The sequence below is a fragment of the Cynocephalus volans genome, chromosome 11, assembly GCF_027409185.1.
Source record: "Cynocephalus volans isolate mCynVol1 chromosome 11, mCynVol1.pri, whole genome shotgun sequence".
Classification (NCBI taxonomy): Eukaryota; Metazoa; Chordata; class Mammalia; order Dermoptera; family Cynocephalidae; genus Cynocephalus; species Cynocephalus volans.
In genome coordinates, this window is record NC_084470.1 from 102,962,056 (window position 1) to 102,983,926 (window position 21,871).

The 21,871-nt window shown below is 37.6% G+C and overlaps 2 pseudogenes; one reads left to right on the top strand and one right to left on the bottom strand.

The window, feature by feature from the left end:
- The first annotated feature begins 321 nt into the window (after positions 1 to 321).
- On the top strand, positions 322 to 20,682 carry LOC134390188 (transport and Golgi organization protein 1 homolog; annotated as a pseudogene).
- LOC134390873 (Parkinson disease protein 7 homolog) lies at positions 3,691 to 4,473 on the bottom strand (annotated as a pseudogene).
- Positions 20,683 to 21,871: the final 1,189 nt, after the last annotated feature.

Genomic DNA, 21,871 nt, shown 5'->3' on the forward strand with positions numbered 1-21,871 from the left:
CCCTTGTGTCGCCCATCCTCGCAGCTGCTATGGCAGGAGACCCCATTAGTCGCCTCCCCCACTTGGATGCTTCTGCTCGGCTGCCGCGCTCACCCCCGCGCTGCTCCATGGTTGGTTCCTTCCACAGAGGCCCCGCCCTCGCGGTGTTCACAGTGTTCACTATCGTCACCATGGTAACAGGGTTCTCAGTGTTCTGTGGCCAAAGAGCTGGCCGCGGGGCAGACTGAGTTCAGTCTCCTCTGTGAGCCGGTCTTCATTAGAGGAGACGAGTCATGTGCTGTTCCACAGGGAAGCGTCTCACCCGCTGCCTGTTCATACGTGATGGAGGCAGTCCCTGCCATTGTGCCTCCTGCAGCCACGTTGGACAGGACACTTTGGGGACCCCTGTCAGTGCTGTATACAACCCTCACAGCCAAGCTGCTGGAGGTGACCATCCCCGTTCCCACAGAGGGACCCCAGTTCTGGCAGGCGGGTGGACGAGTTCTGAGCAGAGAGGGTGCCCTGATCGACCTGGCCAAGGAAATGGATCGTGTCAGGCCTGAGGCAGGCAGTACATTGCTGTGCTGTTTAGGGAGGCTAGTGGGAGTGTATTTCAAGTTTCATCACTTGCTCATTTCTTACTGAACAGATAGAAGTGACAGACACTGTGTTGTGTTTAAAGCCACTATCCAAACACTGAGAGCCAGTGGGTCTTTTCCCAGTAACCACTGGCACTGTTGGGGGATGGAGTCAGTATGGTAGTTAACTTGGGTACTTGTAGAGGGCAGCAAAAACAGTGTGGAGCAGGTAGGTGTTTGATGGACTATCTCCCAGGAAACATTTGAAATTAAGGTGCCGAGTTGTATAGAAGACAGTTAAATTCAGGATTGATTTAGACCAGTTACCAGGAGCTATCTGACTTAGCATGTGTCCTTTATGTAAGAGTAGAATAAAATTAAAGTTTAAATTTTGAGAGGAATAACACATCCATTACCATCATATTGGTTTTATTTGCAGCCATGAAAGTTGATTACTTTTACTGGATTTAAATTTTTTCTCTTATGTGGGGTTTTTTTTTTGTTTTTCTTTTTGTTTTTTTAAGTAACATAAACCACTTAACCAAGAGAAAATGTGTGATCCAGAGGGACTCTAGCCATGTGTTGGACAAAATGAGGTGGCAGGGTCTCTGCTAACTGGAAATATATGATCAACTTAAAGACATTTAGACTTGTAATACTTAAAAACACTACTAGTCAAAATTGAAATGAGATGGCCAACATCATGTCTTTTTTGAAGCAGTAAGAGCCATTGAAGCTTTTTGGGGGGTAGTTATCTGGTGGAGTTTGGCATAGAATTTCTATGGCTGACTCTTTCTGACTGCATTATTGCAAATTTCTTTAAGGCTTCCCATTATTTCTAATATGTCTATTTCAGTTTGTTGCTACATTGCCTGATGACGTTCAGCCTGGGCCAGATTTCTATGGACTGCCATGGGAACCTGTACTTATAACAGCCTTCCTGGGAATTGTTTCATTTGGTGTATTCTTCTGGAGAACTGTCCTTGTTGTGAGTAAATTAATTTATACTTTAACTCATAAATGCAAGGGATGTTTTATAATCACTGGCCCTTTTATTTGCTTCTTTTTCAGTAACATAAATGGTAATTAATGATTATAGTTCAAGCTAACCGTCTACAATAGTGTAATCTTTCTGTTTTAGACTTACGCGCACAAAATAACGTGTATAAATTCAAGTGGCAAAGTTCAATTTATGAATCCCTTATATCAAAACCTAAAGATTAAGAATGAGGAGGGTGCACATATGCACTGTTAGTAGAATTGGGAATTCATACAGCCACTCTGAAAAGTCATTTAGTGATATGTATAAGAAGCCTTACAAATGGTCACAACCTTTTATATAATATAATATCATGTCTAATTATCTGTCCTAAAGAAATTACCAATCATGCATTAAAGATCAAATACAAGGGCATTCAGTGGAAAAGAACTTATTAGAGTGAAAACTTGTCACAACCTAAATGATCCCTGTGGTAGGGGAATTGTTAAATTATTGTATATCCATATAATGGGATATAAGGTGGCTTTACATATTTCAAAGACATTGAGGAGACGAAAGTGCTCACAATTTAACATGAAGTGGAAAAAAGCAGAAACCAAGACGTCAAAGTACAGGTAAACTGTGCATTATATAAAACACATATGGACACTCGCACCCACCCAGAAAAAATAATGCAAGGAAATACAATAGAACGATAAAAATTCTTATATCTATGAGATGAAGTAAATTTTCAGTTTTTTCCCCTTACATATAGAAGTGTTTGCCAGATTTTCTGATTTGATCATGTGCTCAGAAAATATCTTATTTGGAAATACAAGTTACATAATATTCAGACACTATTAAACTTTTGTATCCTTTTTTTCTGTACAGGATTTGACTTTCAGACATATATATGTATGTATATGTGTGTATACTCCTACATACTTTTTCTCATACTGTATGTCATTCTGCTTCACACTTGTTTCACATAATTGGGGGAAATTATTCTGTGTAAATGAACTGTGCAAATGAAAAGCTTTCATTTGAAACTTAACAGTTAAAGTGGCCAAAAGCATTGAATGCAATTCTTTCTCAAACTGAGTACTGTATTGTTTTATTAATTTCTTAACTATATTACATTCAACATATTATTGTTAATAAGTTTCCTCCCCTTGCCCAATTGATTGTAAAATCACTCCTAAAAGAAGGATTTCTTTTGCCTGGATTCTCTAGCCTCATGAGGTTTTTCCTTAGATAAAAGGAAAAGGGGAGAATAAAAGTGTGAACAGAAGGGGAAAAGGTGAAAACATTTTATATTTCCTACTCTTCTCTCTCCCATTTATAAAAACTTTAACACCTGTTTTGATTTGCACAAGGTTATGTAGTCTCTTTGTCCTGTTGCTTCTCAGCCTTGGCATTTGCCTTTTGGAAACCTGGGCCCTACGTAACTTTTAGTTTCGCTGAAAGGGAGCAAAGGAAGCTTACTCTCTCATTAGCTAGGCTGTGACAGTAGAGAAATAGTCATTTCTTTCCACGTTGGAATTTTCTGAATGCATTTTCCTGGAACAGCATTCTTGTAAGTGGTGTTTAGATACTGTACTAATAATGAGATACCATGGATGATTTTGTGGACTGGTCTGAAAATCCCATCACCATTTATAACATTTGAAAGGAGAAACGTATTTGGAGTTCTAAAGAAATATAGTAGTAATTTTTTTAAATTAGTTACTGCTTAGATTTTATTATCCTGTAAATTTAGAGCTGTCTTCAGGGGGTGATTTAGTTTTGGCCCGTTTTGAAAGATGTTAGCTGTTATTTCTCTGTCTCTTCTGCATTTTGCTCTAGCAGTCTTCCCTTCCCTTTCAGATGTATGATCACTGTTTATAGTGGCCTGGGAAAATTAAACGATCTAACTCATGAGATTTTTTTGTGTGTGTCTAAATGCCCTGTTTATTTGGCAGACAATGTTCAGAAATGTACAGACAATTTGTAGGCTGAGAAATCTCTGTGGAGTTGTTACTTCACAACTACACTTCACAAAAGCAGTTATGACAGCTTCTCAGCACATTAACCAGTCATTTATTGTTTGAAGTGAACACAGAGAGAATGGATTATAAGGCCTATTTCTCTAACTCACCATCAACTTCTTTTGCTCTAATCTTTAAGAACAAGTGGAGCCTTCACTTGATCAGCCACCTCCTTGCTGCTCAGCACCTTGACAATAGCAGGAATAAACTCAAAGCCGGTCCCAGGACCTCGGCTTGTAAGAATCAGGCTGTCCTTTTCCACACGAGTCTGAATGGCTGTAATGACTTCCATTTATCATTTTGTTATTAGCAAGTGGCTATGTTGTAACTTTGCTTTGAAAACCTACTTCATGGGCCAACAGAGCAATAGGATCTGCACAGATGGCAGCTATGAGGCCCTTCCTCTTTTCTTGTTCCTTCAGTGTCTCTTTCCCAGCAGCAGAGTCAGATAAATTCTGTGCACCCAGATTACCTCCTGGAGAACCACCACATTATATGGTCCTTGTTTTTTTGGCACCTTCAAGACTGGCATCAGGACAAATGACAACATCATGGCTACACTGTACGGGGTCTTTTCCAGCCAGATGTGCAATGGTGACCTTAATCCCAACTCATCTCATGACATCTACAGGGATGACTGTCTCCATTTCCTCTGCTCTTTTAGCCAGGATAACCAGAGCTCTTTTTCAAGGTCCGGTAATATTTTTAGATCATATTTTTAAAGACCCAAACCTGACTGAAAGGGACCACACGCCCAGAAGTATTTCTAAATTCAGCCAACAGCCAACTTTGAATAAGATTTCAAAGATGTTTTCTGTTGAATGAAAGAGGCATATCTTAGTACAAAGATTATACCTTTAATTTTGTTTCCTCAGACTCTTTTTGAACAATCATTGTTTCTAGACCTCATCTTGACTATTTTGGGTTATTAAATAAATGATTTTAGGTAAATAAGCATTAGGATATTATGAAATATTAGTCTTTTCTGTTCTAAAATTGTGTTCATTTTGTAAAATTGGTGCTCATGTAATAGATATATAAACATATCTTTAGCTGCAAGGTATATTTACCTTAGTGCTTTTTTTCTCGAGACTATTTATGAAGTATCGCCACCAATTATATTTGAAATTCTTTCTAACCTTTTCTTTTTTTTAATCCTATGAATTCATTAGGCTGAGTCAAACCATTATTAAACTCTCACTTGGTTATGATTTTTCACCATTATATTACGAACTATATATTTTTATTAATAAAATGTTTAACATCAAATTTGATTTTATTTCTCTCTCTTCCAGGTAAAGAGTAGAGTTTATCAAGGTAAAATTTTAGACTTATTTTATCTTTGGTAGTGTTTCCTCTGTATTGGTGTTTGTCATGAGTTTTATACAAGCTAGAAGTAGATATAATGACTTCTTATGTCTGATTGACTTATTAGCTCCCGAAAGTTTTAGTTTTCCTGGGTCGCTAGGTTGGATGATGGAGTAGATGGTGATGATACCAATGGATAGGAGATGAGGATGAGTTAATTGTGGGACTAGAGAGAAGATGAGTAGTTTAATTTGGGGCAGCCTGACTTTAAATGTTGATGCAATGCAGATTTTTTACAGGTGAACAACGTTCCTGTGCTAATGATTTAAACAATACATGAAACATTTATTAAACTAGATAATTTGAGGAATAGAAATATCAATCAATATATTTGCATTTTCATTCTGTTTCTTTTTGTAAATAACATGTATTTGAAGGGATCCCATTTTCTGAGAAGAAATGTACTTCATGCAGAAAGGAACATCAAGCTATAACGTTTTACTATATTTCCCATTTTTGAAATATATTTAAACTAGAATCTCATTTAAATAACCATTCTATTATAAGAATACTTTTCTTAAATTTTAATAATATTTTTATATCCTTATTGCTGTAAAGTACAGATTGCTCTTTAAAAAGTCATAAAACTTTTGAAAAGAAGTAATTTTTCCTCATAGTGCCAAATAACATGTCTTTGCCGCTAATATATTGGGTAACAATTTTATTTAGTGACGTATTGATTTTTGCCCCCTTTTTAGTCACTGAACAGCAGATTTCTGACAAGGTGAAAAACATCACAAGAGAAAATAGAGAACTTGTTCAAAAGTTGTCAGACTATGAACAGAAGGTATAATGATTTTTTTAGTTTTGTTCCCCATTGTTCCCGCTTGAATTATTTCTGCCTGTTTTACAGTTACTATAAATTTAGTTATTATACTATTGTTAAATCATATTTTCTTATTATTTGCTACCAACCATTCAGATCTTAAGCAGTCATCATATGTGTAAAGCACTGCTTTGTTCTGGAAGGGGTCACTTATTTGGAAATAAGTTTTGGTAGAACTATAACTTATATTTTTTATTCTGAATGCTTTATTTTATATAGATCAAGGAATCAAAGAAATATATTCAAGAAACCAAGAAACAAAATATGATTCTTCGTGATGAAGCGATTAAATATAAGGTAAAATTACCTTCTTGGGATTACATTCTGAAAACAGAAGTAAAAGTAATGAGTAATTATTACCAACCTTAATAACTTTTTTTGTAGGATAAAATCAAGACACTTGAAAAAACTAGTAAAATTCTGGATGACACAGCTAAAAGTCTTCGTGTTATGTTAGAACATGAGAGACAACATACTGTCAGGAATCAGGACTTGGTAAGAGTTTTGCTGCTAAGTGTCACTGTAGTGTAACACTTTTAAATATTTTGTATACTGCATGAGCTGAACACGATATTTTCCATGCTGTTATCTAAAGTAAGAGTGGGAGTCAGAGAAGTTGAACCTACTTCTGTCCATTTTTGAGGAATTTTAAGGACTAATATAATTTAAAGTGGTTTGTGGAAGTATTTTTGTCCTCAGCTCTGTGTAATTTTCATATTACTTGGTTCTGTCCTCTGAAGCATGTAGAGCAACCAAGAAACTGTAACTCTGATAACTGTAACAGTCCTTACATTTGGTTCTGTAAGTGCTTTTTCAGTAAACTTTTTACTTTAGTTTTAGAATTACATGAAAGTTGCAAAGACAATAGAGAGCCTTCCTGTATGTCATACACCCAGTTGAGCTTGACCACCTAGCAAAGGTAGTCGTGCCAAGTTTTTCTGTTATGAAATTACTCTTTTTCCACCTTTCATATACTGGACTCTTTGGAAGGAAGTTACCCACAGTCCAAGAGGGGAGAGTTATGGCCCACCTCCTTGAAGAGCCAGTATCTTCATAAATTGTTTGGAATTTCTTCTGTATGTGACATTTATCTTATCTCCCTCAAATCCTGCCATTTTTAATTCAGGCAAGAGAATTTTTAAAGTGTTCTTGGGTTTGTTTCTTTGTTTGTTTGTTTTCTCTGCCATTAGAAAAAAATGACTGATTTCAATTGGTTTACTTGAAAGTTTGTTCATTTTCTTTGCTTTCACCTTTCTGTCTGGTCATCTAGTACATTATCTCATAACCAGGAAGGTTGTGGATGTCATGAAATGTTTGTGCACTCAATTATGGTTCCGCTTTAAGTTCTTGATTTTTCCTCTATGCCAAAATTGGTTCACATGCTTTTACCTGAAACATACAGGATGGCAGAGGGATAAGTTTTGTTATTGTTTCTTCTTTTTGGCACATATTCTGATGTTTCTACCAAAATTCTAATATATGTTTTGTATTCTGTTTCCACATGGCAGATATTAGAAAACAGGAAATCTATAGAGAAGTTAAACAATCTTATCTCCATGAACGCTTCAGAATTTGCAGAGGTAAAGCTGACTACAATTCCTACGGAATAGTTATACTATGTTTTAGTTTTGTTGAGGAGCAAAACTGTGATGTGGGCTGAAATATGCAGAAAATGAAAACTACGTTATTTCTGGTTGGGAAATTGTAACGTGCTTGTCCTTTCGAATTAATTCACTGATAGGAATGTTTTCACATTAGGTTCAAATTGCTCTTAAAGAAGATAAGCTTAGTGAAGAGAAGATGAAGTCTGAATGCCACCGGGTTCAAGAAGAAAATGCTAGGCTTAAGAAGAAGAAAGAGCAGGTAAAAAAAAATAATGGATATCTTAGGTCATGTACTCTAGACAACCAAATACCATTACCTCATGAATATTTTTTCTCAGATTGGTTTTTAAGGTAATGAAATGAGCATGCAGAATTCTGTACCTGGATATGCAAAGTTAAAACTCTGCTTCCAGAACTGAGTGCATGTCTACATTCTTATCTGTTCCAGAGCTCCTGTTCTGTACAATTTATGATCAGAGTGTTTAGACTTTGTCTTATCAAACATTAACCAACGACTAAATTGAGTAGCTTCAAAGGTGAAATAGATTGGCTTTTTAGACCAAAGAAGTAGGTATTTTTTAACCCTTCTTCGAGTAATTAACTGCTTCATTGGCCAAGGGAAGGTTACATAATCAAGAGTCTGGACTTGGGAGACGATAGGACATGCTCTTCCATTCCTACCGGAAGTGAGTTATTTGAATTGCCCCAATTTTCTGAAGGATGCAGTGAACTGGATCAACTTCCTTGACAGATCTAGTGTTCATGCTATAGCTCTGAACGTTAAGACCACTCTCCACTTTCCTTTAGCAAGGGTTTTAACCTATAGTGACAGGTCAGGGAGGGGCTTAGTTTCTTACTTCCCAGTCTCATTCACATAGTTCTCATGTCTTCAGTGCAAAAGCCCTAACCTGTGGGAATTCACATGTTTGACCTTTCAGTTGCAGCAGGAAATCAGAGACTGGAGTAAATCACATGATGAACTCAGTGAGCAAATCAAATCCTTTAAGAAGTCTCAGAAAGATTTACAAGTAGCTCTTACTCACAAAGATGATAATATTAATGTAAGTTCATTCTCATGAATACATGCTTAATTCTCATGAATTCTCATGAAATTTGCTGGATTAAATTTGAGAGGCTCTTACGGATCCCCTTTTGCTTCTTTTCTAGGCTTTGACTAATTGCATTACACAGTTGAATCAGTTAGAGTATGAGTCTGAATCTGAGAGTCAAAATAAAGGAGGAAAGGAGTCAGATGAATTAGCAAATGCAGAGGTGGGAGGTAAGATCAGTCTCAGGAAGTTGGACCCCTTGTTGCCTTCCTGTCTTTAATTTAGTACACTGATGCTGCTTCTCCGCTGGCAGAATTTCCTCTTAAGCTTTACAGTCATAGAAAGATATCATTAGATTTCTATATAGGTCTATTTGCAGTGGGCAGAGGTGGTTTGCTGGGTGTGATATAGCAATTGGAATGCAAAGAACACTGAACTTTTTTTCCATCCCATTGAGAACTAGTTGATATGCATTAGAACTGTACGGGTCATGTTTTATACCTCTAAGTATTGAACACATGCAATAGGAGAAACTTGTTTCTCAGCTTCAGAGAGATGGCATATGATTTTAATACTCATCTGTGTAGCTGTGCGGTTTTAAGGCTTACAACCAGTTTTAAGAGTACTAAGGTGGTTGGAGCTATAAACTAACTTAGGCTGTGACAGTGGAGGCTAAAGTGTAGCAGTGTTTGCTGATGAAGAAAATGTTTCTAAACACAGTTTCCCAAGTTGGCTACTACTTGCATTGGTGGTTGTTTTAAACCACACCTGATAACAGATTCTGGGGGAGAACAGAGGAGTGACTCTTTCTAAAATAAGACACTTACCCAAGCAGAGATCTGAGACAGAAGACAGAGCTTCATCTCAGATATTTCTTCTTGCTCAAAAACAGCATGGATAACATTTTTATTGTACATACTAGGAATTTACTTTTTAATTATATGTCTCTCTTAAAAGTCAATTAGTCTCATTAGTTTTGTTGGTTAATTTGCTTTTTTCTTTTAGTATTTGAACACGATAATTTTGTAGTTTTGAGGAAGTCAAGAAAATTTTAGTTAAAAAAGCAAGGGAAGAAAAAGCAATTAAAACCTTCTGTTTTTTAGGTAATCAAAATGGGAAAATGAAAACTCGAATTAAGCAGATGATGGGCGTCTCTCAGGTATAATACTTTTTATAGAGTCCCATAAGTGCTTGTGAATACTAACGATGACTCACTTTTAAGAATACTTCTCTCTTGTGCACATTTTAGACACAAACTACAATATCAGTAGTTGAAGAAGATCTAAAACTCTTACAATTTAAGCTAAGAGCCTCCATGTCCACAAAATGGAACCTGCAAGGTAGGTTGCTTCTTGAAAAGAAAGCACCACATATTGGAAAGATACAAAATATCATTGGGAAGACGAGGAATGGCTTTCTGCTTTGCCCTTCTCACCCCTGTCGGCACCGCCTTCTCAACCACGTTCTGAAGTCCTTGTGCACACACATAGAGCTCAACTGTTTTATCCTTTACAGATGGAATAAAGCAATTAGAAAAGGACTGCAGTTCACTGCAGTCTGCCAAAGCTGGACTGGAGGATGAATGTAATACCCTGAGACAGAAAGTGGAGATTTTGAGTGAACTATACCAGCAGAATGAGATGGCTCTGCATAAGTAAGATTTTCATTGTTAGTTGTTAACACAATTGTCATGACTAAATGTGTATACTAATGTAGATAATTTTATCTTAAAGATTATTTATGGTTTTTTCCACCTGTGATTGGTATGTGTTGTCTTTCCTTCTTTGCATTTTTTTCCCCAGAACTTGCATTTTTCTTTCTGTTCTGACCAGGCATCAGGAATTGTTGCCTGTAATTCATGTGAGGGGAGTGGTTTACTGGTAGCAGCGGCTGCTGCTGCACACGTGCTTCTTTTCTGCAGATGCACACCCTGTCTGTAGTCCACCACTTCCTCCATTTGCCTTTCTTTGTGGTCATTTATATAATTCTGATTAGTCTTACATTTCTTTTACTAGCTCTTGATATAGTCTCTTCAAATTCCAGGTGATTTGTACAACATGTTTTTTGTAGAATAAGAACTTCAAAGGAATATATAGTTACTGAAAGTAACGGAATTAATAAAATCAAATATTCAGACTAATCATGATGTAATTATGGTAAGGATGTTAGGAGTTTTGAATACAGAAATATCTGTTTGGTGTGTATATTTAGCTATTAAACTTTTGAAATATACATCTCAAATTTGGAGCTAAGTATCTCTCGAAAGATGTATTTTTGTAGTCAATTTTGTGGTTTTTCTCCACAAAAATATTTGAATTCCTAAAAATAGCTTGTCTGTGGCATTGCTATTTGTGTTTACTCTTACACTCTACTCAGTCTGGGAGAAGGCCTGTATTGCTGAATAAAGCTAACTTCTTAAAAAGTGCTTGTACTGCCTGATTCCATTAAACACTGAAAGCACACCGTTAACTTTCTCTAATTCTGCGCTCATCAAGTAACCAATTTAGATTTCTGAATTTTGTTCAGGCGAGATCTAACAACTGGGCCCACTTGAGAGAAACATTCCTCTTTTTATTACCTTTTCTAAGAATAAGCATGTCTCTGCCCTAATAGTAGGGTGAATCATGTAAGTGACAGTTTTTCTTCAGGACTCGGGCACTGTGGCTCTATTTTATTCAGCTCCTCCAGCCTCCTTTCAGTCACCATGTCTGGTCTGTATTCTACTGTCCTCTCTCAAAGCCACTATGTTAGTTCAGGCACATGTCATCTTTTCTGCCAGTCCCCTAACTAATCACCTGTCTTCAGTCTCCCTTTCTTATGCAACTTCCTCCACACTCTGTTTAATTTTCTTGAAGCTCCAAGAGTGAATATCCTAAAATACAAGTGGGTCCATTTCATTATGTGCCTAAACTCTGTCAAGGATACCCCATTCTCTTCAGTATCCATGTTGGACTCCTCAGCAGGTATAGAGGGTGCTCCCCTTACATGGTCCCGAGCTGCCTCTCCAGGTCCATTTCCTGTAGCTCCTTCGGATGCTTCCTGACCTACAGCCACACACAGTACAGTCCCTTCATACCACTCCATGCCTCCTTGTCGTCATGTGTGTGGTTTTGTCCGAAGCAAAACTGTATTCTAACTCTATTTCCACCTGCCAATCTCCTGCTTACTCAAATGTTTCTGCTCCTTAAAATCTTTTCTGGAGGGAGTGGTGGCATAAATAGCCATAGACACTGGGTGAGTACTCATTTTATTCTTATAAATGAGTAACTGTTAAATATGTGTTTGAGTTTAAATCTACATATTGGTATTTGCTTTCCGTTTGTTGGTTTGTACTGTGTTTCTTTTCTTCTTCCTCTTGAATTGTTTGAACATTTTAAATTATTCTCTTCCCTTGTTTAAGCTTGGTAGTTAGTTACAGGTCATCTTGCTCATCTTCTAATGACATTTTGGTCAATGATGCACCACATGTATGATGGTAGGCCCACAGATTATAGATGTGTAGTAGGCTATAGCATTTAGGTTTGTGTACGTACACAGTCTGGTGTTTACACAGTGATGAAATCACTTAGCAATGCATTTATCAGAATGTATCCCTGTTAATTGCCACGTGACCATAGCTTAAAAGACCACAAAATTATATCACAGACTTATCAAAAAGTCTGACATAAGCTAATAGATTTACCTCTTTCTGGGCTTTATTTCCATCCTGACTTAGGTGCTTCTGTGCTAGTGTATTTTAGTATCCTGTATACCTCAAACTCCACAAGACTTTTTTGTCTTTCACAGTGCTGTCCTGCAGTGTTCATTCAATTTACACACATATTTATTGTCCCTGTAGTTCTTTATTCACCTACATCTTTGGTCTTACATTTGGTATCACTTTCATTCTACTGGAACATCCTTTAGTAACAGATTTGATGAGTTTACCTTTGTATCAGATGTCTTTATTTTGATTCCATTTTTAAAATATCTTTCTGCTGGCTGTAGAATTTTTCGCAGTTATTGAATTTCAGCACTTTAAAGATAACCAATTGCTTATTTTCTGGTTTTAAAGTTTCCCTGAGGAATCTGTCATCATTCTTATTTCCCCTCTTTCAAATGTTTCACCCCTGTCCTAGCACCTTCAATCATATTTCTTTTTGGTTTTCAGCAGTTTTATGGGGAGGTGCCCAAGAGTGGGGTTTTCGTTTTTCCCCTTTCTCTGTCTCTCTTTTGCATTCCTGCTGCTTGGGTGATGAACACCTCTTGAATTTGGGGGTATTTTTTTTTCCGTATTAATTTTGCCTCAGTTTGTCTTCTCCTGAGATACCAATTAAACATGTCAGGCTTTTTGAAAATAATTTCCTCTATCTCCTGCATTCTCAATTTGCTTCATTCTGGATGTTTTTTTTTACCTGTCTTCCAACGTATGAAAATCTCACTTCAGTTATGAAACCTGATGCTAAAGTCAGTCATTGAGTTCTTAATTTCAATTACTATTATTCATTTTATAATTTCTAATCCTCTGCTGAAATTCTTGACCTTCATTTTCATTTCCTTGAATATGTAAGGCAAAATAATTTAAAAATCTGGGTAAAAATAATTCCATTATGTGAAGCCGTTGAGTCCATTTCTCTTGTATTTTAGATTTTGATCACATTGTCTTGTCTTGTGGAGTGCCTGGTCAGTTTAGATTGAGTGTCAATTATGATAATGATAAAGGAAATTTGAGGCCTAGGAGGGTGTGATCTTCCCACCGGAAATATTTGAGGTTATTTCTAGCAAGTCCTCATCACCTAATCCAGTCAGCAGTTAAGGTCATTCAAAAATGTCATAGTTTCTTCAAAGGACATTGTATTGACAGTTTAATATTCCACGTATCCAGCACTTTTTACTCTCAGCTCAAAGCCCAGGGCTTTTAATAGAGTTCCCCCATCTCCAGCAGCCCAGAACTCCACCTCTTTTTTATTTGAACCAGAGATCTGTTGGAAGCTATGTTCAGATTCCTTATCTCTCTGCACTGTCTTCAATGTGTGGATGAACCTAGGGGAAGAGTGGCTTAAAATGCCAGTCTTACTTGTAATTGTGAGATCCTTTTTCCTACAGGATCTTGGCCATACACATGTATCTTTCATGCCTTATCAGCTCTCTGATGCCTTCAAGCACAGTCTTTCTATTTTTGTCTAATTTTCTCATTGTTCTCAGACTAACTCATCCACTATTGGAAGCAAAATTCTCACGGGTATTTCTTCAAGTCTCAGTTTTTTCACATTTCTTACTAAACCAGAGTTAGGGAGGGATTGTTCAGTTCTTATATATATCTTTTATACGTTAAACTGTGAGCTCCTTTTTTTTACTGTGGGTATAGTACTTTACCCATACTTTTATCTTAGCACCTTACAAAGTGACTGCTGTATTATAGCCACACGTAAAATATTTGCTAAAGTACTGAATGAGCAGTTATAAAAAAATACGTAAACCTTATTCTTTGGTGTTAGTAAACTTTTTTTTACTATAGCTCTTCTAATTTTGCTTCTGATTCATAGAAAGTTAACTTTCAATTTAAGTATCATGAATCAGAACTATGGGTAAAGAAGTACAAGGGTTACTAGAAAATGGCATTTTTAAACCATTAAATGTTGCTCCCTTTACAATCTATGTTATAGTCGATTGACATCATGAACTTCAAAGTTATTAGGTTGAAACCAGTTTCTAGTAGATATCACCCTGATTATGGGACCGTTTGGATTTTTTTTCTGTTCAATAAACATTGCCAATACTCAGATTGGCCTCTTTCCTTAATCATGATTCCATCGAAGTAGGTAGTAGGAGTTCCACACCTGACATGTGAAAATGTTCTCCCGTTAATTGCATAGTTACATGACATGTTCCAAGGGCTTTTTCGCTGACTACCTTTATCATGTCTTGGTTTCAGAAACAGTTCACCCATAACAAAATAAGAAATGTAACTAGTGGTCTTTCCATGGTAGAAATAAGAGAAGTAATTCTCTCTTGCTTATCCCAAATAAGCTTAGCTATGCTCGGTTGATTCGGCTGGGTCTCCACACTGAAGTAACGTGAGCTTTCTTCATCTCCAGCACAAGAGATTGCCCACTGTGTTTTTACATCTGTTTTGTTCATTAGTGAGCAGAGAATTATGAGTTAGAATATGCAGGTGATTCTCAAACAGGCCATAGTTTGATTTTTATCCCTAAATGGCAGGTTTGAATTCCTTCTTAGACTCTGTATGTCTGTGTATTTTTGGGAGTAGGATGGGAAGTGACATTTGAATAGAGATTTCAGCTAGACTGCTGGGAAGAAAGAGAAACACTTTCACTTGACAACCCATTTTATCTTAGGAAATTGAGTGAAGAAGAGTATGAGCGGCAAGAAAGAGAGCAGCAGCTGTCAACTGCAGATGAGAAGGTGGTTTTGGCCGCAGAGGAAGTAAAAACTTACAAGTGAGTTCAGCTTCTAAAGGTGGTGTCAATGGCTAATGAAACTAGTGTTAGTTTTTTTATAACCATCTTTACATTGTGTACAAGAGAATAATTGTACAGAAGCATAAATGCCAGTGGGCATGAATACCTTCAGTTCTCACAAGAGGAAAACAAAATTTTATACCCAGTGCTGGCAAGACTGTATGTAAGGGAACTTGGTTAATGCAAACAGTTTGGGGGAGAGGGGAGTATATATTGCAGTGATTCTATAAGAGACCAATTTGTTATAGGATGTATCAAAAGCGATTAAAGTTACTGTGCCATTTGATAGATGCAGTAGTCATAATTCTTGGAAGTTTTCTGATAAGGGGGTAAAAAAGCTTTATCAAAGAAGATATTAATAGAATTATCTGGGAACATATTGAAGAACATATAAGGAAAGTATAATTTATCAACTCATAATCTCCATCGACTAAGAATTTCTAGCCATTAAATAATAAGGAAATTATGTAGCATTAGCTTTCAACATTCTTGTACTCTATTTATATAACCATGTAAATATGTTTTTATATGTATGGATGAAGTCTTTTAGGGTACAGTTCTTAAGAGTATTGGGAATGTGGCCAGGATGTTTGAATTTTTATCCAGTTGTGCTTTAACTGGTAAAAACAAGTGTAATTCTTAGGCGCAGAATTGAAGAAATGGAGGAAGAATTGCAGAAATCAGAGTGCTCATTTAAAGATCAGGTAATAATTATACTGCCCTACAGTTGCAGAATTTTTTGGTATTGAATACAGACTGTTATAATGGCTATTATAATGAGTTCCAAAACATATTTTTTGATGTATGTTTTCAGATTGCTGCTCAGGAGAAAAAAGTGCATGCTAACTGGGTAAGCTTTTCTTTCTTTCCTTTACTTTGTGTGTAATCTACCACAACTGAATTTAAATATATTTTCTCTAACAGATAAGAATTCGCGATGCAGAAAGGGCTATAGCTGAAGAGAAAAGGGAAGCCGCTGACCTGAGACACAAGTCAGTGATTTTGATATCTCTATTTTTAATGCAGTTTAGTTTTTTAAAGGCTGTACTATGTGGTCTCTAATAAGGAATTGATTTCTATTTCACATTTAAGTCCATTCTTTCTCTATATTCAAGATTATTGGAAATAACTCAGAAGGTGGCACTGCTGAAAGAAGAGCCTGTGACTGTAAAACCAATGCCAGGAAGACCAAACACACAAAACCCTCCACGGAGAGGTGGGAAACATTTCGTAAAAAGCAGCATTCTGGTTTTTGGTGTAAAGTGTATATAAATTACTTTTTCTTTTGTGTGTAATAATTATGATGTCCTAGAAATAATTCCAAGAACTTACCAAAGAAAAAAAAGGTCTTAACGTGGTAACAAGACGCTGTCTTCTTCAGGTCCTCTGAGCCACAATGGCTCGTTTGGCCCATCCCCTGTGAGTGGTGGACAATGCTCCCCTCCACTGGCAGCACAGCCACCCGGGAGGCCTCTCTCCGATACGCTCAACCGAAGAGATATGCCTAGAAGAGAATTTGGTGAGCATTCACATGTGACCTTGAAATAAACTTTTCAACAGTGCTCTTTCCCTCTTATTCAAGATTTCTAATGCAAATAACATTTTAGAATTTTGGGTCGATCCAGTAGACAGAAGCAAATTTCTTCATTTGTGTTGGTGGATAGTCTACTGCAAGATCTACTTTAGAACAGAAAGCATTTATTTATTATTTCTGTGGAGGTCCTTTTCTTGTTTTTGGTTTCTTTTAACTTTTTACTGGGAAGTAACACCCTACATCTTTAAATTTGAGGTTCCTCTCCTGAATATTATAAAACTAGCCTTAAAACTTTATAGTTTATGGAGGATATATACTTCTATATATCATCACTATAATCTGAAATACTGTACGTTTGTTTTAAAAATCCTAAATATGTCTATAATGCTAGGTAAGATATTGAGGTCCGATTATATAGTGAAACAAAGAAGCCTATAGAATTGTATCAAGCTTAAATGAAGTACAGGACCAGTGCTACTAATGTGCAGGGTTTATTGCTGTTATTTCAATCCACAACCATTCTTATTTTAATTCTTTAAGCCCGTGCATAAATTACAAGTGATTTCCCTTAATTGTATTGGGAGACCCGTTTCTAATGCCACTTTCTATCTAGAGTTGAACCCAGGTCTGTCCACAATTGGTTTATTTCTTCTGAAAAAATACATTCAAGGGCTCAGTTATCTCTTTCTCAAGGGTCAGTGGACAGGCCTCTGTCTCATTCTAATGGTCTTCTGAGGTGTCTGGGAAACCCTCTGCCTCTGGTAAGAGACCTAAGTGTGTTCAAAAAGTCTAAAGTCATGGTGGAAGGTGAGTGGAGGACTTTTTCACAATGTACAAGTCAAAATCAGTCTAAATAAATACTCTGGCCTTTCACAGACCCAGGATCTGGTCCAGCTGCCATGATAAACAGCAACTCAAGAAGCTCTTCCCCTTCTAAGGTGACGGACGGGGGCAAGGTAAATGCTACAGCTGTTGTGAATTACAATTAGGTATTTCAGGAACATTCAGCTTTTCCTACAGCACTCTCTCTTTGCCTCATCTGCTCTTTGTGTGTTCTACTGTTTATTTTTTAAAAAGCAAACTGTTCCCCAAGAGCCTGAAGGCCCTTCAGTTCCCAGCATTACTTCTTTGGCTGAGCATCCAGGAGCAGTAAGTACATAGAGGTCGAGGACTGGACTGGGCTTTTTCTTGGTGTATTTCTGGAAAGGATATGAGGAGTACTAATATACCTGGCTTTAAATTGCACTGCAGTACTGATCTCACTCTTGTCCTTGATTTGGGAATGTTGCTGAAATCTGACTAGTTGGTTGGCTGTTTTTTTCTCCACTTGCCTGTTTTGGTTAGACAACCTGTTCAGAGCATCTGCTATAATTGTAATTACCTTTAAAAATGTGAAAACTCATCATTTCAACTATATTGTGTGATTCAGTGTTGAATGTTCTTAGGCAAAGTAAATTCATTTTAAGTTGCAAAACCCATAGTTCTTATATTTTCATTTGGAAGACTGCTATTTAAAAATTTCTCCACTTCTACGCTAGGCAAAGCCCACTATGCTTTTTGGTTTTTTTTTTTTAAAGATGACTGGTAAGGAGGGCTGGCCCGTGGCTCACTCAGGAGAGTGCGGTGCTGATAAAGATGACTGGTAAGGGGATCTTAACCCTTTACTTGGTGTTGTCAGCACCACGCTCTCCAAGTGAGCTAACCGGCCATCCCTACATAGGGATCCGAACCCACGGCCTTCGTGTTATCAGCACCACACCCTCTCAATTGAACCATGGGCCAGCCCTGGCAAAGCCTACTTTGAATGATCTGAAATTACAGATTGATAACAGAAGAATGTTTGCTGCAAGTGAAATAGTAGTGAAAATCTGTAATTACCTGTTGATTCCGTTCCCAGCAATGGCTTTAAATTATGTTCACATAACTGTATTCTCTTGTTACTTCTGTTGCTGTTATAGCTGGTAAGTCTTCTGATCATACCTCATAGTGCTTCTCTATGTTGAAATCAAAGAAGTTTAAATATTTAGAGTTTCCAACCCAGTTTACCATAGGAAATGATTAGTCAGTATCTTATAATATATAGTATTTCTAATGAATGAAGGTAAATATTAGAGCTGTGCCTGCCTAATTGTATATATAACATTGTTTCTGTTGGAAGATACTTCTTAGTTCCAGGGCAGGACTCCAGGAACACATATCTCTTGAGAGATCTCTTTATCCAAGGGAAGCTTGGGTTAGACCCAAAAGCCCTTTGAGGTGGAAGACTTTAGAGAGAGTAGAGACCCCTTTGTTAGAGATGAGAAGCAGAGGTGGAAAGAGCAAGGGCTTGGAGGCAAACCTGGTATTGAATTCCAGCTTGGCCTCTTCCATGCTGGGGGACCTTCAGCAAATTATCTAAAACTCTATTCTCCCATAATGAAAATAAGATGTTCATACTTAGAGATTTAGAGTTCTGAGAATTCAAGATATACGAAAGCCCTTCTGAAGGTACTCTGACTAGTAGCTATTAGGACATGTGTAGAGAAAGGATTTTTCATTCCTTTTTATTCTCTGCATTCTTAATATGAAAATAAAGAGCTATTGTGGAGAATGGAGGGAGTGACTGCCTTAGAGGGACATCACAGTGTGTGTGGTGTGGCTTCTTCATTAATCAAGAGTCATCTCCATTGATAATCTTTGACAGTCCTCCAGCTTTTCCCTTCCATTCGCAGACACAAACAGTAATACGCTTACAGTGAGACCGTTCACTCCTGTGGCATCCCTATAACCTCTCTAAGCTGTCAGTGAGAACAAACGGGGGAGGGATAGAATTTTGTTGCACTGATTCTGTTCTTTGGACAGGTGTCTGACATCTGCTTCTTTGGGTTTTACCTTTTACTGGTGTTGGTGCTTTTGTCTGTCCTACCGAAGTATTTTCAAAACTTGAATTGCTTCTATTCTGCAGGTTAATATGGCTCCTAAAGGCCCCCCACCTCGTTTTCCGGGGGTGCCCCCCATGAGCTCCCTCGTTGGAGGCCCCATCCCACCACCCATTCGATATGGACCACCTCCTCTCCTCTGCGGGCCTTTCTGGCCTCGGCCATTTCCTCCACCATTCGGTATGATGATTTCAATAGTAGTAACTGACTTGTAAAGCATATTCCTCTTTTCTCTCTGTTCCTCGCTAAAACAGTTGCTATTGCAGGGCTTTGCAATACAAGGATAAAGCTGACTGAGTACATTTCAATTTTGGCTCAAGTTCTTAGGACACATGGAGTGCTCCACAGTCTCTCTGTACTAAGATGGCAGTAACTATCTCATCTAGAAAAGAAAAGGAGCTATTGATAGACAGATATCTGATTTCTGAAGCTGTATATTAAACACCCATGGCTATGTACCAGGCTCTGCAATGGATAGAAAGGTGGTTAAGACACATCCCTTAACTCAAGATGTCCTGTAGGTCACAGACACATAGATTCTACAACATAAAGCTTGTGATCACCCATAACAGAAGCATAAGAAATGGGTCACAGAACACAAAAGAAGGAAAGGTTAAAGCCTCACTCCTCACTTGGGAATAGATGAGGAGTTTTGAAAGAGAAGGTAGGATGTAATAGCTATCCAGTGAATGTTGCTGATTTTCATTGCTGAAGCTAGAAGGTCTTCTCCAGCAGAGCAAGCACCTTGAATTTGATGGTGTTTGTTAGTTCTATGCTGAGCTATTGCATGAATTTTTACAGTAGTACACAATGGAGTTTCCTTTATCAAAATTTCTTTGTTGCAGGGAAGCCCTATTTCATAATCTGTCACTTTTGGTATGGTATTATGGTATGTCCAAGTACAAATTGAGCTCTTATGAGAAAAAGATGGCAAGACTGTATAGTGGAAAGAATGCAGGTGTGGAGCTAGGTACAGCCATGTTTAAATCCTGCCCATGCTCCTTGGTGGCTGGCTGGCCAAAGGCACGTAACTTAAAAATGCTGAGTCTCAGTTTGCCTCATCTATAAAACCGGGATGCCACCACTTGACGTTCTAAGGTTGTGAGAAATTAGAGAATATGTTAATGTACCTGGAATCATCTTAATTTAGATATATTACTAGGTATTTTTACATGACTGAATGTTTGTTTTCCAGGTCCTCGTATGCGTCCACCACTAGACTGAAGAGAATATGCACCAGGCGTTCCACCTGGAAGATGGGACCTGCCTTTTGACCCTCGGGGATTTGGACCAGGACACACACCATTTACACCTTTTGGCTCTCTTGGCCCAAGAGAGTACTTTATTTCTGATAAATAATTTAGAATGTCATAAATATAAAAACATTTCCTGTGGAAATGCTTTAAGAACATGTATTTCCATTATTCTCTTTTTAGTATGCACCAGATAAATACATAACAAGGTGTTTATAATACTGTTATGCTAAAAATGTTTAACTAAAGATCAGTAAACTTTATCTCCCCTCTTGCTGAAGTTCTCTGTATTAATAGTTAATAAAGATTTGTTTTATTAATATTTCCCAAGTGTCTGTTTCATTTGATTATTATGATACTTGTGACATTTGTGGAACATGTAAATCAAACTCTTCAGAACTAAAGATGGTGACTTGGCAGCACACTCCCTGTTGCTTACTGCTAAGGATTCAACCTATAAGTCACCTGTGAATTCCCTCTGGCAGGTCCAAAACACAACACAGGGATGGGGCCGAGCAAACGCACCAGCCACATGAATCATTACTTACCTGGGGTAGAGAGAATGAAGCAAAGCCAAGAGTACTACTTGGGTGGGAAAGTGGACTCCAGCCTCCTGTCCCCCCACTGCCTGAGAGTAGTCATCACTGGAGGTTGACACAGGCGCCCCTCTAGACCCAAAATGAACTTGGAGTTATGTCTGTCAGTAGCATGGTAAGAGTTTGCTCTTGTGCCACTTGGTTAGTGACACATCAATGTTTTTCTTTCCCTTACAGGAGACAGATTTTGTTTGTTTTGATGGGGAAGAGACAATTATGAGAATTATAATGTAGAAGAACTTTTAGTGGTTTTGGAATTATACAATTGTGCAACTGGAGTTTCTGAGAAAGCTGTAAAAAAAACTTCTCTGCATGTGCATGTGGAAAAAACTCCTGAAGTATCTAAGGAAAATGAACCTGAACCTAAACCAGAAGAAGCTGACTCAGGGGAAAACAAGTGTGTTTCTAGAAAACACTAATGATCTCAAGGAATGGTTTATAGCTGAGGAGAAACATGCAAACAGTCAAATGGGTGATGCTAAGGGAGAGCAGTCTTTGTTTGAACTTCTTGAAGAAATGCTGCAAGGTCAATTAAATTTAAACAAAGTGAAAACAACAAAACCAGCAATACCTTTCAGGTTTCCAGTGAACAGGAAAAGATTGATGCTTATAAACTTTTGCAAAAGGATATGACTCTGGACTTGAAAACGAAATTTGGCTCAACTGCTGATGCACTTGTATCTGACGATGAGACAAGCA